The sequence below is a fragment of the Lolium perenne genome, chromosome 3 (genome assembly GCF_019359855.2).
Source record: "Lolium perenne isolate Kyuss_39 chromosome 3, Kyuss_2.0, whole genome shotgun sequence".
Taxonomy (NCBI): domain Eukaryota; kingdom Viridiplantae; phylum Streptophyta; class Magnoliopsida; order Poales; family Poaceae; genus Lolium; species Lolium perenne.
In genome coordinates this window covers 232079962-232094408 of record NC_067246.2, presented here as the reverse complement: position 1 = coordinate 232094408, position 14447 = coordinate 232079962, and positions in this window count along the sequence as shown.

Below are 14447 nucleotides of genomic sequence, written 5' to 3'. Positions count from 1 at the left end.
AGAAACTTGCACAACATCTTTTGTCCTACCAGCCGGTGGCAGCCGGGCCTCAAGGGAAACTACTGGATATTAAGGTACTCCTTTTAATAGAGTACCGGAGCAAAGCATTAACACACCGTGAAAACATGTGATCCTCACATCACTACCATCCCCTCCGGTTGTCCCGATTTCTGTCACTTCGGGGCCATTGGTTCCGGACAGTGACATGTGCATACAACTTGTAGATACAATCTAAGCAACAATATAGAGCTTAAATCTAAGATCATGGCACTCGGGCCCTAGTGACAAGCATTAAGCATAACAAGATTGCAGCAATAATAACTTCACAAACTTTATAGATAGACTAATCATAATGTATCATCCATCGGATCCCAACAAACACAACACCGATTACATCAGATGAATCTCAATCATGTAAGGCAGCTCATGAGACCATTGTATTGAAGTACATGGGGGAGAGTATACCGACATAGCTACTGCTAGAACCCGTAGTCCATGGGGGAACTACTCACGGAGCATGGCGGAGGCGGTGGCGTTGATGGAGATGGCTTCCGGGGGCACTTCCCCGTTCCGGCAGGGTGCCGGAACAGAGTTCTGTCCCCCGAATTGGAGTTTCGCGATGGCGGCGGCGCCCCTGGAGTCTTTCTGGAGTTTCGTCAATTGGTGATGCGTTTTTAGGTCGAAAGGGATTTTATAGGCGAAGAGGCGGCGCAGGGGGGCACCTGAGGGCGCCACACCCTAGGCCGGCGCGGCCTAGGCCTGGCCCGCGCCGCCTTGTGGTGTGGTGGCCCCCTGGCCCCTCTCCGACTCTTCTTCGGTGTTCTGGAGCCTTCCGGAGAAAATAGGAGGTTTGGCGTTGATTTCGTCCAATTCCGAGAATATTGCCCGAACAGCCTTTCTGGAACCAAAAACAGCAGAAAACAGGAACTGGCACTGTGGCATCTTGTTAATAGGTTAGTTCCGAAAAACGCATGAAATCATCATAAAGTGCAAGCAAAACATGTAAGTATTGTCATAAAACAAGCATGGAACAACAGAAATTATGGATACGTCGGGGACGTATCAATCCCCTGTAGCTTAGGTTTTCGGGACGAAGAAGTACGCGAAGGAGAGGAGGCCAGTGAAGGAGATATGCCCTAGAGGCAATAATAAAGTGGTTATTATTTATATCTTTATGTTTATGATAAATGTTTATATGTCATGCTATAATTGTATTAACCGAAACATTGATACATGTGTGATATGTAAACAACAAAGAGTCCCTAGTATGCCTCTTAACTAGCTTGTTGATTAATGGATGATTAGTTTCATAATCATGAACATTGGATGTTATTAATAACAAGGTTATATCATTGTATGAATGATGTAATGGACACACCCAATTAAGCATAGCATAAGATCACGTCATTAAGTTATTTGCTATAAGCTTTCGATACATAGTTACCTAGTCCTTATGACCATGAGATCATGTAAATCATTTATACCGGAAAGGTACTTTGATTACATCAAACGCCACTGCGTAAATGGGTGGTTATAAAGATGGGATTAAGTATCCGGAAAGTATGAGTTGAGGCATATGGATCAACAGTGGGATTTGTCCATCCCGATGACGGATAGATATACTCTGGGCCCTCTCGGTGGAATGTCGTCTAATGTCTTGCAAGCATATGAATAAGTTCATAAGAGACCACATACCACGGTACGAGTAAAGAGTACTTTTCAAGAGACGAGGTTGAACAAGGTATAGAGTGATACCGATGATCAAACCTCGGACAAGTAAAATATCGCGTGACAAAGGGAATTGGTATCGTATGTGAATGGTTCATTCGATCACTAAAGTCATCGTTGAATATGTGGGAGCCATTATGGATCTCCAGATCCCGCTATTGGTTATTGGTTGGAGAGAGTACTCAACCATGTCCGCATAGTTCACGAACCGTAGGGTGACACACTTAAGGTTTGATGTTGAAATGGTAGAACTTGAATAAGGAATGGAGTTCGAAGTTTTGTTCGAAGTCCCGGATGGGATCCCGGACATCACGAGGAGTTCCGGAATGGTCCGGAGAATAAGATTCATATATAGGAAGTCATATTCCAAGTTTGGAAATGATCCGGTGCATTTATGGTAGGTTCTAGAAGGTTCTAGAAAAGTCCGGAAGAAATCACCATGGAAAGTAGAGTCCCGGAGGGACTCCACCTTGCATGGCCAGCCAACCCTAAAGGGGAGGAGTCCAAGGTGGACTCCCCAAGGGTGGCCGGCCAACCCCCCTCATGGAAGGGGGGAATCCCACCCCAAGTGGGGTTCCCACCTTGGGTAGGTTTCCCTACACATGGAAGGTTTTTGGTTCGGGTCTTATTCGAAGACTTGTAGTCCAACACTTGGGGCTTCCACCTATATAATGAGGGGCATAGGAGAGGGGGCTGACCACTACAAGCCCATAGCTTGGCCGCACCCCTAGGTGGCCGGCCACCCCCTCTCCCAAACCCTAGCCGCCCCCTCTCTCCTCCTCTTCTCCCGCACGCTTAGCGAAGCTCCGCCGGAGATCTCCACCGCCACCGCCACCACGCCGTCGTGCTGCCGGATTCAAGGAGGAGCTACTACTTCCGCTGCCCACTGGAACGGGGAGAAGGACGTCGTCTTCATCAACACCGAACGTGTGACCGAGTACGGAGGTGCTGCCCGATTGTGGCACCGTGATCAAGATCTTCTACGCGCTTTTGCAAGCGGCAAGTGATCGTCTACCGCAGCAATAAGAGCCTACTCTTATAGGCTTTGGAAATCTTCAAGGGTTAGTTTTGATCATCCCCTCGTTGCTACCGTCTTCTAGATTGCATCTTGGCTTGGATTGCGTGTTCGCGGTAGGAAATTTTTTGTTTTCTATGCAACGAATCCCTACAGCCAGAGGGGGCTGTGGGCCCCCTCCCCACATGGTGGCGCGGCCAGGCATGGGCCCGTGCCGGCCTATGAGGGGGGCCCATGGGGCCCTCCTCGGTTCCTCCTTTTGGCTCTCTTCGTCTTCTGGAAAAATAGGATTTTTCATATAATTTCCGTCAATTGTTGATCTTCCGAAATATTGCATTCTGACGGCGCTTTTTCCAGCAGAATCCTGACTCCGGTGCGGATCCTCCAATAATCATGAAACATGCAAAATAGATGGAATAACATAAGTATCACCTCTAAATATGAAATATATCAATGAATAACAGTAAGTTATGATATAAAATAGTGATGCAAAATGGGCGTATCAGGCATCTTCGAGAAAAACTTGCCGGCGGTAAGGGGAGGCACATCCAGGTGCTCTTAGCCCACCTTACCCCTGGCTGTTCCAATCTCTATTCGCCGGTGGTAAGTGCCCTATCCCCGGCGACCTGAAACCAACTCGCCGGCGGTAACGTGAGGCGACCCTGAAAAGCCTTACCGCCGGCATCTTGGAATCGTACTCGCCGGTGGTAAGGAGTGCGGCTATAAGCCTTTTCCTAGTAGTGATATACCCCGGTCTCCCAACTAAACTTTGAGACCAGTAAGAAAGAAACCCTATAAAGACCAAACCTTAACCTTGCACATTTCACTTGGACTTGATGATGACGATCTTGACCGCAATAAGATGGAACACCTTTTTTGATTGTGATTGCTTGATGAAGTCTTGCGAGTGCTCCCCCATAATCCACTATTGGAGAGCTTCTAATTCGGCGCATCTTCACATATCCATGAAACATATGGATGACAAGATCAAGCTCATGATATCATCGGGATGGCTCATCTTAAACTTGCACACCATTCCTTCTTTCTCCATCTTGTTGATGTCTTGAAGATACACTTGAGAGATTACTCAATCTTCTTCTTCAATACATACATATCAGTTGATCTTTATCACATTATTCTATTTGCAACCTTGAATCCAACTTATGGTTCAAGTATTGCCTATAGAAACTCCTACCTCAATGCAAACATTAGTCCATAGTGATTGTCATTAATTACCAAAACCACACATGGGGACTCTATGCACTTTCAATCTCCCCCATTTTGGTAATTAATGACAATCTCTTTGAGAGGGTTTATATAAGAAATTTAAGTAACAAACAAGTTGAATATATAGAGCAAACTTCCCCATAATATATGCACGTGTGAATGAACTTAAATTTCATTGCATATATTGGCAATCAAAACCTAGTGGAGTTTCCTCTCAAGATTCAACCAAGCAAGGCAACAAGATGCAAAACATGAAAGGAAAATACTTTGGCACAAAGAAAGAAGCATAAAACCCAAATTCCCTTAAACCCTCGAAACTTCTCGCCCATTGGCATCCATTGCCGAAATGGGCAAAAAATCTAGAGAGGTGAATATAGAGAGAATTCCTTCATAAGATGTGCATTTATCATATTGTGAGTGGAATCAAATGCATGTATCCAATGATGAACACTCGGAGGGGTTTAAACTATATCTATGATCAAAGATTGCAAAAAGATAATAAAGTCAAGAAACTTCAACACATGAAGCAAAAAATCCAATGAACCCAAACATGGAACCACATGAAAGATAGATATTATGATAAGATCAAGAAGAGTACTCTAAATAATATAGGGAAACTCCCCAAGGTTTGTGCACAAAGATAGAAAATTTACATTGGAGTATATGTGCACACACATGGAATCATCACTCCCATAATATCATTCAAAGTAAAAGATACCAAGTGAAATAAAATATTATGATCACCTCAAAATAGCGCTTTAAATAAAATGAGGAAGCTCCCCAAGGTACATGCATAGATTAGATTGTTGCATTTCAATACAATATGCATAACATGGAATCCTCACTCCCTAATTACTATTTAAAACACAAACCATTGCAAGAGACCATATATAAGAAATTAAGTTCGACACTTGGAGTCAATTGATTGAGCAACTAGTAAGAGCCAAATTAATAAAAAGGCTCAACCAAAAGATATGTGAGAGGCATGGGAAAGCACATTATAAGACTAATATAAGATGAGAAAATAGCATCATCATAGTCTTCAAAGAATGTTTTTTCTTAGCATGACCAATCAACACATATCAATTAAAAAAGATATCAAATGGAGATGTATCCTCTCTCATGTATATAAGTTCCTCTAAGTAGACAATATCACGAAGATATTTATCCACAAAGAAACATGTACACACAAAATAAATATACAAGAACTAGAACATGATATCTAACATGAATTCATGCAACATACCAATAGGAATTTTTTGCTTAATAGCATGGCCAACGGCTAAATTTTATCTTATTGTATATTAATGAACTTCAACCACAAACACATCTAAACAACTATCAACAAGGGAAAGAAGATATTTGGGATGCTTGGAGAAAAGCAACAAGTATCACGACTAAACAATACCAAAAGAAAGAACTCAATTTTCAATAAGGAGGTTTCATTAAGACATTTGCAAATAGAGAGATTCATGCCAAGATGCAACCACGAGGTTGGATACAAGAAAAGCATGCATGAGAAGATACTTGTTACCAAATAGCATTGATGTGGATGTAGTAGATATGAGTCCGTTGATCATCCTAGCTTGCTTCAAATAATCATTTAGTAACCACTTCTTCCTTATGAAATTGGCAAGCATCAGATGCATCTTCATGTACCTAAAACAAATTTAAGTACAAAATGGTCCCCAAACTAATTGGGTCCAAAGTAGTTAGACACCAACATATAGGACAAACTCCACATAAATATGTGCTTCTTAATATGAAATTGAATTTCAAGCACATCTTAGCCCATTTAGGATCTGTTGGAGTTTACACTATATATTCGAACAAAGAAATCAAAGCATGCCATAGAATATACATATAGTAAATATGAATGCATGGACTCTCAAGAACCAAACGGAAATACAATTTGGACGAGACACCAATTAAATCAAGAACAATAGTTGTCCAAATTATATCAAAGAATCAAATCAACACAATATTGATTCCAAAGACTTATCTCATTACAAGAAGCTAATTAAACCCAAAAAAGCAATGAGATGACCAACTCCCAAGAGAGCAAGGTTCCAACAAATAAACCAAACCCTCATACTTTTTATGGTAGCACAAGTACCGAAAAGAAAAGGTTTGTCTTCCAAAATCAAGTACTTGATAAATATCAAGCAATGAAATGATATGATCATAAAAGTGGCATTCTAATAAAAATAGGAGAGCTCCCCCAAGATTAGTGAATTGTTTAGGATTTTGCATTTGAATACACAATGCACAAAAGTGGGATCATTACTCTAACCATATTTAATAAAACGCTAAGAAAGTTCAAGTAAACAAATTATATCCATAAGATGCAAGGAAGACAGATGGGAGTCAAAGGCAAAACCATTTAATGTAAAGAAATAAGGCAATTAAACACAAGAGCCAATATAAAGATGATCAATAAATATCTACCTCGTAATATATTGCCAATCGTCCTAGGACAAGAGGTTTTAGGAAATATTTCCCGATGGTAGTTTCCAAGTATATCCAAGATCATCTTCATACCAAAGAAAGCATATGGTAAAAGATACGAGTTAACCATCATGCAGCAAGAGTTTCTTGATAGCTTCAATTAATTACACCATCATGCAAACCAATGAATAGTATAACTTGAAACACATGATTTCCCAAAAAGGATACGAGACACACAATCTAGAAAACCATGCCAAGAGAAGCTCTTACAAACAAGATCCACAAAGATATTAGCAAAGAAGCCATTTAAGCAAATTTGGATTTGATTGAGCAAAACATACCACATAGGAACGAGATAATTTACAATATCAATACTATGTGACACAATCTCAAATGTACATATTTTCATGGCATGTAATATGCACAAAGCATAATACTCCCCCATAATGTGATATAGAATTTATTTTCACAAGAGGCAACAAAGAAACAACAAGAGATAATTAATGGACATTTTTAGAATTAGAATTTATCATGAAGATGACATACCACATAAAGACAAGATAAAATTGCAATATCAATTCTAAGTGGTATTCCTCATGTACACATATTTTTAGGGTTGTGACATTCCCAAGGGCATATCACTCCCCCAAAATGGGATAGTCCATTAATCACTCTCAAGAGCCATATAAGATATAAACAAGATGCAAATAGGATCCAACACACACACACACACACACACACACACACACACACACACACACACACACACGGTGCGCAACCTAACATGCATAAAATTGGTTTCTCAATATAAGTTAAGTAGGAAGCACAACATATACAAGCATATGCAAGGTACAAATGTAGGATAACGTTGCATAGAAAACAAAAAAATTTCCTACCGCGAACACGCAATCCAAGCCAAGATGCAATCTAGAAGACGGTAGCAACGAGGGGGTATCGAGTCTCACCCTTGAAGAGATTCCAAAGCCTACAAGAGGAGGCTCTTGTTGCTGCGGTAGACGATCACTTGCCGCTTGCAAAAGCGCGTAGAAGATCTTGATCACGATCGGTTCCGGCGCCACGAACGGGCAGCACCTCCGTACTCGGTCACACGTTCGGTTGTTGATGAAGACGACGTCCACCTCCCCGTTCCAGCGGGCAGCGGAAGTAGTAGCTCCTCTTGAATCCGACAGCACGACGGCGTGGTGTCGGTGGCGGTGTAGAAGTCCGGCGGAGCTTCGCTAAGCTACGCGGGCAATATGGAGTGGAGGAGCAAAGCTAGGGTTTGGGAGGGGGTGGCCGGCCACTCAAGGGGGGCGGCCAGCTTATGGTCTTGGGGTGGCCGGCCCCCTCCCTTGGCCCCTCATTATATAGGTGGATCCCAAGTGTTGGTGTCCAAGTCTTCGAATAAGACCCGAAACCAAAACCTTCCATAGGAGGGGGAAACCTAGCCCAACTAGGACTCCCACCCAAAGGTGGGATTCCCACCTCCCATGTGGGGGGGTGGCCGGCCCCCTATGGTGGAGTCCACTTGGGACTCCACCCCCACTAGGGCTGGCCGGCCATGGAGGTGGAGTCCCTTGTGGACTCCACCTTCCTTGGTGGTTTCTTCCGGACTTTTCTAGAACCTTCTAGAACCTTCCATAGAACCTTCCGCGACATTTTATTTCACATAAAATGACATCCTATATATGAATCTTATTCTCCCACCATTCCGGAACTCCTCGTGATGTCCGGGATCTCATCCGGGACTCCGAACAAATATTCGAACTCCATTCCATAATTCAAGTGCTACCATTTCAACATCCAACTTTAAGTGTGTCACCCTACGGTTCGAGAACTATGCGGACATGGTTGAGTACTCACTCCGACCAATAACCAATAGCGGGATCTGGAGATCCATAATGGCTCCCACATATTCAACGATGACTTTAGTGATCGAATGAACCATACACATATATTACCAATTCCTTTTGTCTCGCGATATTTTACTTGTCCGAGGTTTGATCTTCGGTATCACTCTATACCTTGTTCAACCTCGTCTCCTGACAAGTACTCTTTACTCGTACCGTGGTATGTGGTCTCTTATGAACTCATTCATATGCTTGCAAGACATTAGACGACATTCCACCGAGAGGGCCCAGAGTATATCTATCCGTCATCGGGATGGACAAATCCCACTGTTGATCCATATGCCTCAACTCATACTTTCCGGATACTTAATCCCACCTTTATAGCCACCCATTTACGCAGTGGTGTTTGGTGTAATCAAAGTACCTTTCCGGTATAAGTGATTTACATGATCTCATGGTCATAAGGACTAGGTAACTATGTATCGAAAGCTTATAGCAAATAACTTAATGACGAGATCTTATGCTACGCTTAATTGGGTGTGTCCATTACATCATTCACACAATGATATAACCTTGTTATTAATAACATCCAATGTTCATGATTATGAAACTAATCATCTATTAATCAACAAGCTAGTTTAAGAGGCATACTAGGGACTTCTTGTTTGTCTACATATCACACATGTACTAATGTTTCGGTTAATACAATTCTAGCATGATATATAAACATTTATCATAAACATAAAGATATAAATAATAACCACTTTATTATTGCCTCTAGGGCATATCTCCTTCAGTCTCCCACTTGCACTAGAGTCAATAATCTAGATTACATTGTAATATACCTAACACCCATGGCATTCTGGTGTTGGTCATGCTTTGCCCTAGGGAGAGCTTTAGTCAACGGATCTGCTACATTCAGATCAGTGTGTACTTTGCAAATCTTTACTTCTCCATCTTCGATGTACTCGCGAATCGAGTGGTAACGCAGCTTGATATGCTTCAGCCTCTTGTGTGACCTTGGCTCTTGTGCATTGGCGATGGCACCCATGTTATCACAGAAAATGATTAATGGGTCCAATGCACTAGGAACCACACCGAGCTCTACAATGAACCTCTTCATCCATACCGCTTCTGATGAAGCCTCTGAAGCCGCTATGTACTGATTCTCGTTGAAGACTTCGCCACCGTGCACCGCTTCGAGCTTGCCCAGCTTCTTTGCACCATTCAATATAAACACGTACCCAGATTGTGACTTAGAGTCATCGGGATCGGTGTTCCAACTTGCATCGGTGTAACTTGTTACAACGAGCTCTTGGTCACCTCCATAACAAAGAAACATATCCTTAGTTCTTTTCAAGTATTTCAGATATTCTTGACCGCTGTCCGGTGTTCCATTCCCGGATCACTTTGATATCTGCTAGTCAAACTAACAGCATGTGCTATATCCGGTCTTGTACATAGCATGGCATACATAATAGAGCCTCATCTTGAAGCATAGGGGATGTTACACATCCTTTCTCTTTCTTCTGCCGTAGCCGGTCCTTGAGTTTTACTCAATACCTTGCCTGGTAACATAGGTAAGAACCCTTTCTTACTTTCGTCCATTCTAAACTTCTTTAGAATCTTGTCCAGATATGTACTCTGTGATAGCCCTATTAGGCGTCTTGATCTATCTCTATAAATCTTGATGCCTAATATATACGATGCTTCACCAAGGTCTTTCATTGAAAAACTATTATTCAAATAACCCTTAACACCGCTTAATAGTTCTATATCATTCCCGATCAATAATATGTCATCTACATATAATATCGGGAATGCTACGTAGCTCCCACTCACTTTCTTGTAAATACAGGCCTCTCCATGACACCGTATAAACCCGAAGTCTTTGATCACCTTATCAAAGCGTCGGTTCCAACTTCTTGATGCTTGCTTCACCATAGATTGAACGCTGAAGTTTGCATACTTTGTCGCATTTTTAGGATCGACAAAACCTTTGGGTTGTACCATATACAACTCTTCCTCAATGTCTCCATTAAGGAACGCCGTTTTGACATCCATCTCGCCAAATCTCATAATCGAAAAATGCAGCTATTGCTAACAAAATCCTCACAGATTTTAGCTTCGCTACAGGTGAGAAAGTCTCATCGTAGTCAACTCCTTGAATTTGTCGGAAATCCTTTGCGACAAGTCGAGCTTTATAGACAGTAATATTACCATCAGCATCTGTTTTTCTCTTGAAGATCCATTTATTCTCGACAGCCTTTCGGCTATCGTAAGTCTACCAAAGTCCATACTTTGTTATCATACATGGATCCCATTTCGGATTTCATGGCTTCTTGCCATTTGTTGGAATCTGGGCTCATCATCGCTTCTTCATACGTCGCAGGGTCCTCATCATTGTTATCCACAATCATGACATTTAGACAAGGATCATACCAATCAGAGTGGCACGTTCCCTTGTCGATCTGCGAGGTTCGATAGTTTCCTCGTTCGAAGTTTCATGATCATTATCATTAGCTTCCTCTGTTGCCGGTGTAGGCGGTATAGGTACAACTTCCAAGATCGCGCTACTCGATCAACGAGTATAGATTCATCAATCTCATCGAAGTTCTACTTTTCTTCCAGTCACTTCTTTAGTGAGAAATTCTTTCTCAAGAAAGGTTCCGTTCTTAGCAACAAAGAGTTTGCCTTCGGATCTGTGATAGAAAGTGTACCCTATAGTTTCCTTAGGGTATCCTATGAAGATGCATTTCTCCGCTTTGGGTTCTAGCTTGTCCGGTTGTAACTTCTTTACATAGGCTTCGCAACCCCAAACTTTCAGGAACGACAGCTTAGGTTTCTTATTAAACCATAATTCATACGGTGTCGTTTCTACGGATTTTGATGGTGCTCTATTTAAAGTGAATGCGGCTGTCTCTAATGCATAACTCCAAAATGATAACGGCAAATCAGTAAGAGACATCATACTACGAACCATATCTAAGAGAGTTCGATTACGACGTTCGGACACACCGTTTCGTTGAGGTGTTCCCGGCGGTGTCAATTGTGAAAGTATTCCGCATTTCTTTAAATGCATGCCAAACTCATAACTCAGATATTCACCTCCACGATCAGATCGTAGAAATTTGATCTTCTTGTTACGTTGATTTTCTACTTCACTTTGAAATTCCTTAAACTTCTCGAAAGTTTCGGATTTATGTTTCATGAAATAGATATACCCATATCTACTCGGATCATCCGTGAAGGTTAGAACATAACGATAACCACCGCGCGATGCTACGCTCATTGGTCCACATACATCGGTATGTATGATTTCCAATAAGTCAAGAGCTCGCTCCATCATACCGTAAAATGGAGTCTTTGTCATTTTTCCCATTAGACATGCTTCGCATCTATCAAGTGACTCAAAGTCAAGTGATTCAAGTAATCCATCGGTATGGAGTTTCTTCATGCGTTTCACTCCAATATGACCAAGACGACAAGCCACATATAAGTAGAATTATCATTAAGTTTAATTCGCTTAGCATCAATGTTATGTATGTGCGTATCACTACTATCGAGATCTAACGAAATAAGCCATTCTTTTGTGGTGCTCGACCATAAAAGATATTATTCATAAAAATAGAACAACCATTATTCTCAGACTTGAATGAATAACCGTCTTGCATTAAACAAGATCCAGATATAATGTTCATGCTCAACGCAGTACATAATAGCAATTATTTAGGCTTAAAACTAATCCCGAAGGTAGATGTAGAGGAAGTGTGCCGACTGCGAGCACAGTGACCTTGGATCCGTTTCCAACGCGCATCGTCACTTCATCTTTCAATAGCTTGTCGTTTATTCTTTAGTTCCTGTTTCGAGTTACAAATATGAGCAACCGAACCGGTATCAAATACCCAGGTACTAGAACGAGAACCAAGAAATGAACATCTATAACATGTATATCAAATATACCTTCTTTCTTCTTCTTGACAAGGCCGCTCTTCGGATCAGCCCAGATACTTGGAGCAATTACGCTTCCGGTGTCCCTTCTCCTTGCAAGAATAGCACTCAAAGCATCGTGCTTAGGGCCGTTCTTAGGTTTCATAGGAGGCGTGGCAGCTTTCTTGCCACCCTTCTTGAATTTTCCCTTAGACTTGCCCCCTGTTTCTCGAAACTGGTGGTCTTGTTGACCATCAACACTTGGTGCTCTTTCTTGATCTCAATCTCAGCAGCTTTTAGCATGCCAAAGAGTTCAGGTAACTCCTTGTTCATGTTCTGCATATTGTAGTTCATCACAAAGTTCTTGTAACTTGGTGGCGATGATTGAAGGACACGATTAATCCCCGATCTGTTAGGAATCACTATTCCCAAGTCAATGAGTTTCTTCGCATGCCCGGTCATGGCGAGCATGTGCTCACTAACGGAGCTGCCTTCTTCCATCATACAGCTGAAGAAATGTTTCGATGCTTCATAGCATTCCACGGCCGCATGAGTCTCGAATATAGCTTTCAGCTCATTCATCAACTCATGAGGATCATGGTGCTCAAAACGTTTTTGAAGATCGGATTCCAGATCGCACGGGATGGCACACCGAACTTGAGAGTACCGAGTTTTCCGAGTCGCGTAAACAGCTTTTACTTCATCGGATTCATCTTCTGCAGGAGGGTCACCTAGCGGTGCATCAAGCACAAATTGCAGATTTCCGCCGAGAGGAAGATCCTCACATGACGGAACCGATCGGTGAAGTTGCTACCGTTGCTCTTAAGTTTCTCTTTCTCTAGGAACTGATTAAAATTGATTGGGGACGCCATCTCTACAACATATATTTGCAATAGTTTAGACTAAGTTTATGACAAATTGAGTTCAAATTTTAATTCAACATAATTAAAAACCTAAGTGAACTCCCACTCAAAACAATATCCCTCGCATTGTCTTAGTGATCACACGAACCAAATCCACCGCACCTAAACCCGATCATCACGAGAAAAGGTGTGATTTCAATGGCGAACACTCAAAGTGTTCATCATATCAACCATATGATTCATGCTCTACCTTTCGGTATCACGTGTTCCGAGACCATGTCTGTACATGCTAGGCTCGTCAAGGCCACCTTAGTGTCCGCATGTGCAAAACTGTCTTGCACCCGTCATATGTACTTATTGAATCTATCACACCCGATCATCACGAGGTGCTTCAAACGACAAGACTTGGCAACGGTGCTACTAAGGATGAACACTTTATTATCTTGAGATTTTAGTGAGGGATCATCTTATAATGCTACCGTCGCGATCTAAGCAAAATAAGATGCATAAAAAGGATTAACATCACATGCAGTTCATATGTGATATGATATGGCCCTTTTGTTCTTGCGCCTTTGATCTTCATCTCCAAAGCACGGATATGATCTCCATCATCTTCGGGCATGATCTCCATCATCGTCGGCGTAGCGTCAAGGTCAATGGCGCCGTCTTCATGATTGTCCTCCATGTAGCAACTATTACAACTACTTTGAAATACTACTCAACATGAAATTTAAAGACAACCATAAGGCTCCCGCCGGTTGCCACAATACAATAATGATCATCTCATACATATTCATCATCACATTATGGCCATATCACATCACCAAACCCCTGCAAAAACAAGTTAGACGTCTCTAATTTGGTTTGCATATTTTACGTGGTTTAGGGTTTTCGAGAGAGATCTAATCTACCTACGAACATGAACCACAACGTTGATACTAATGTTTTCAATAGAAGAGTAAATTGAATCTTTACTATAGTAGGAGAGACAGACACCCGCAAAGCCTCTTATGCAATACAAGTTGCATGTCGAACGAGGAACAAGTCTCATGAACGCGGTCATGTAAAGTTAGTCCGAGCCGCTTCATCCCACTATGCCATAAAGATGCAAAGTACTCAAACTAAAGATAACAAGAGCATCAACGCCCACAAACCATTGTGTTCTACTCGTGCAACCATCTATGCATAGACACGGCTCGATACCACCGTAGGATAACGTTGCATAGAAAACAAAAATTTCCTACCGCGAACACGCAATCCAAGCCAAGATGCAATCTAGAAGACGGTAGCAACGAGGGGGTATCGAGTCTCACCCTTGAAGAGATTCCAAAGCCTACAAGAGGAGGCTCTTGTTGCTGCGGTAGACGATCACTTGCCGCTTGCAAA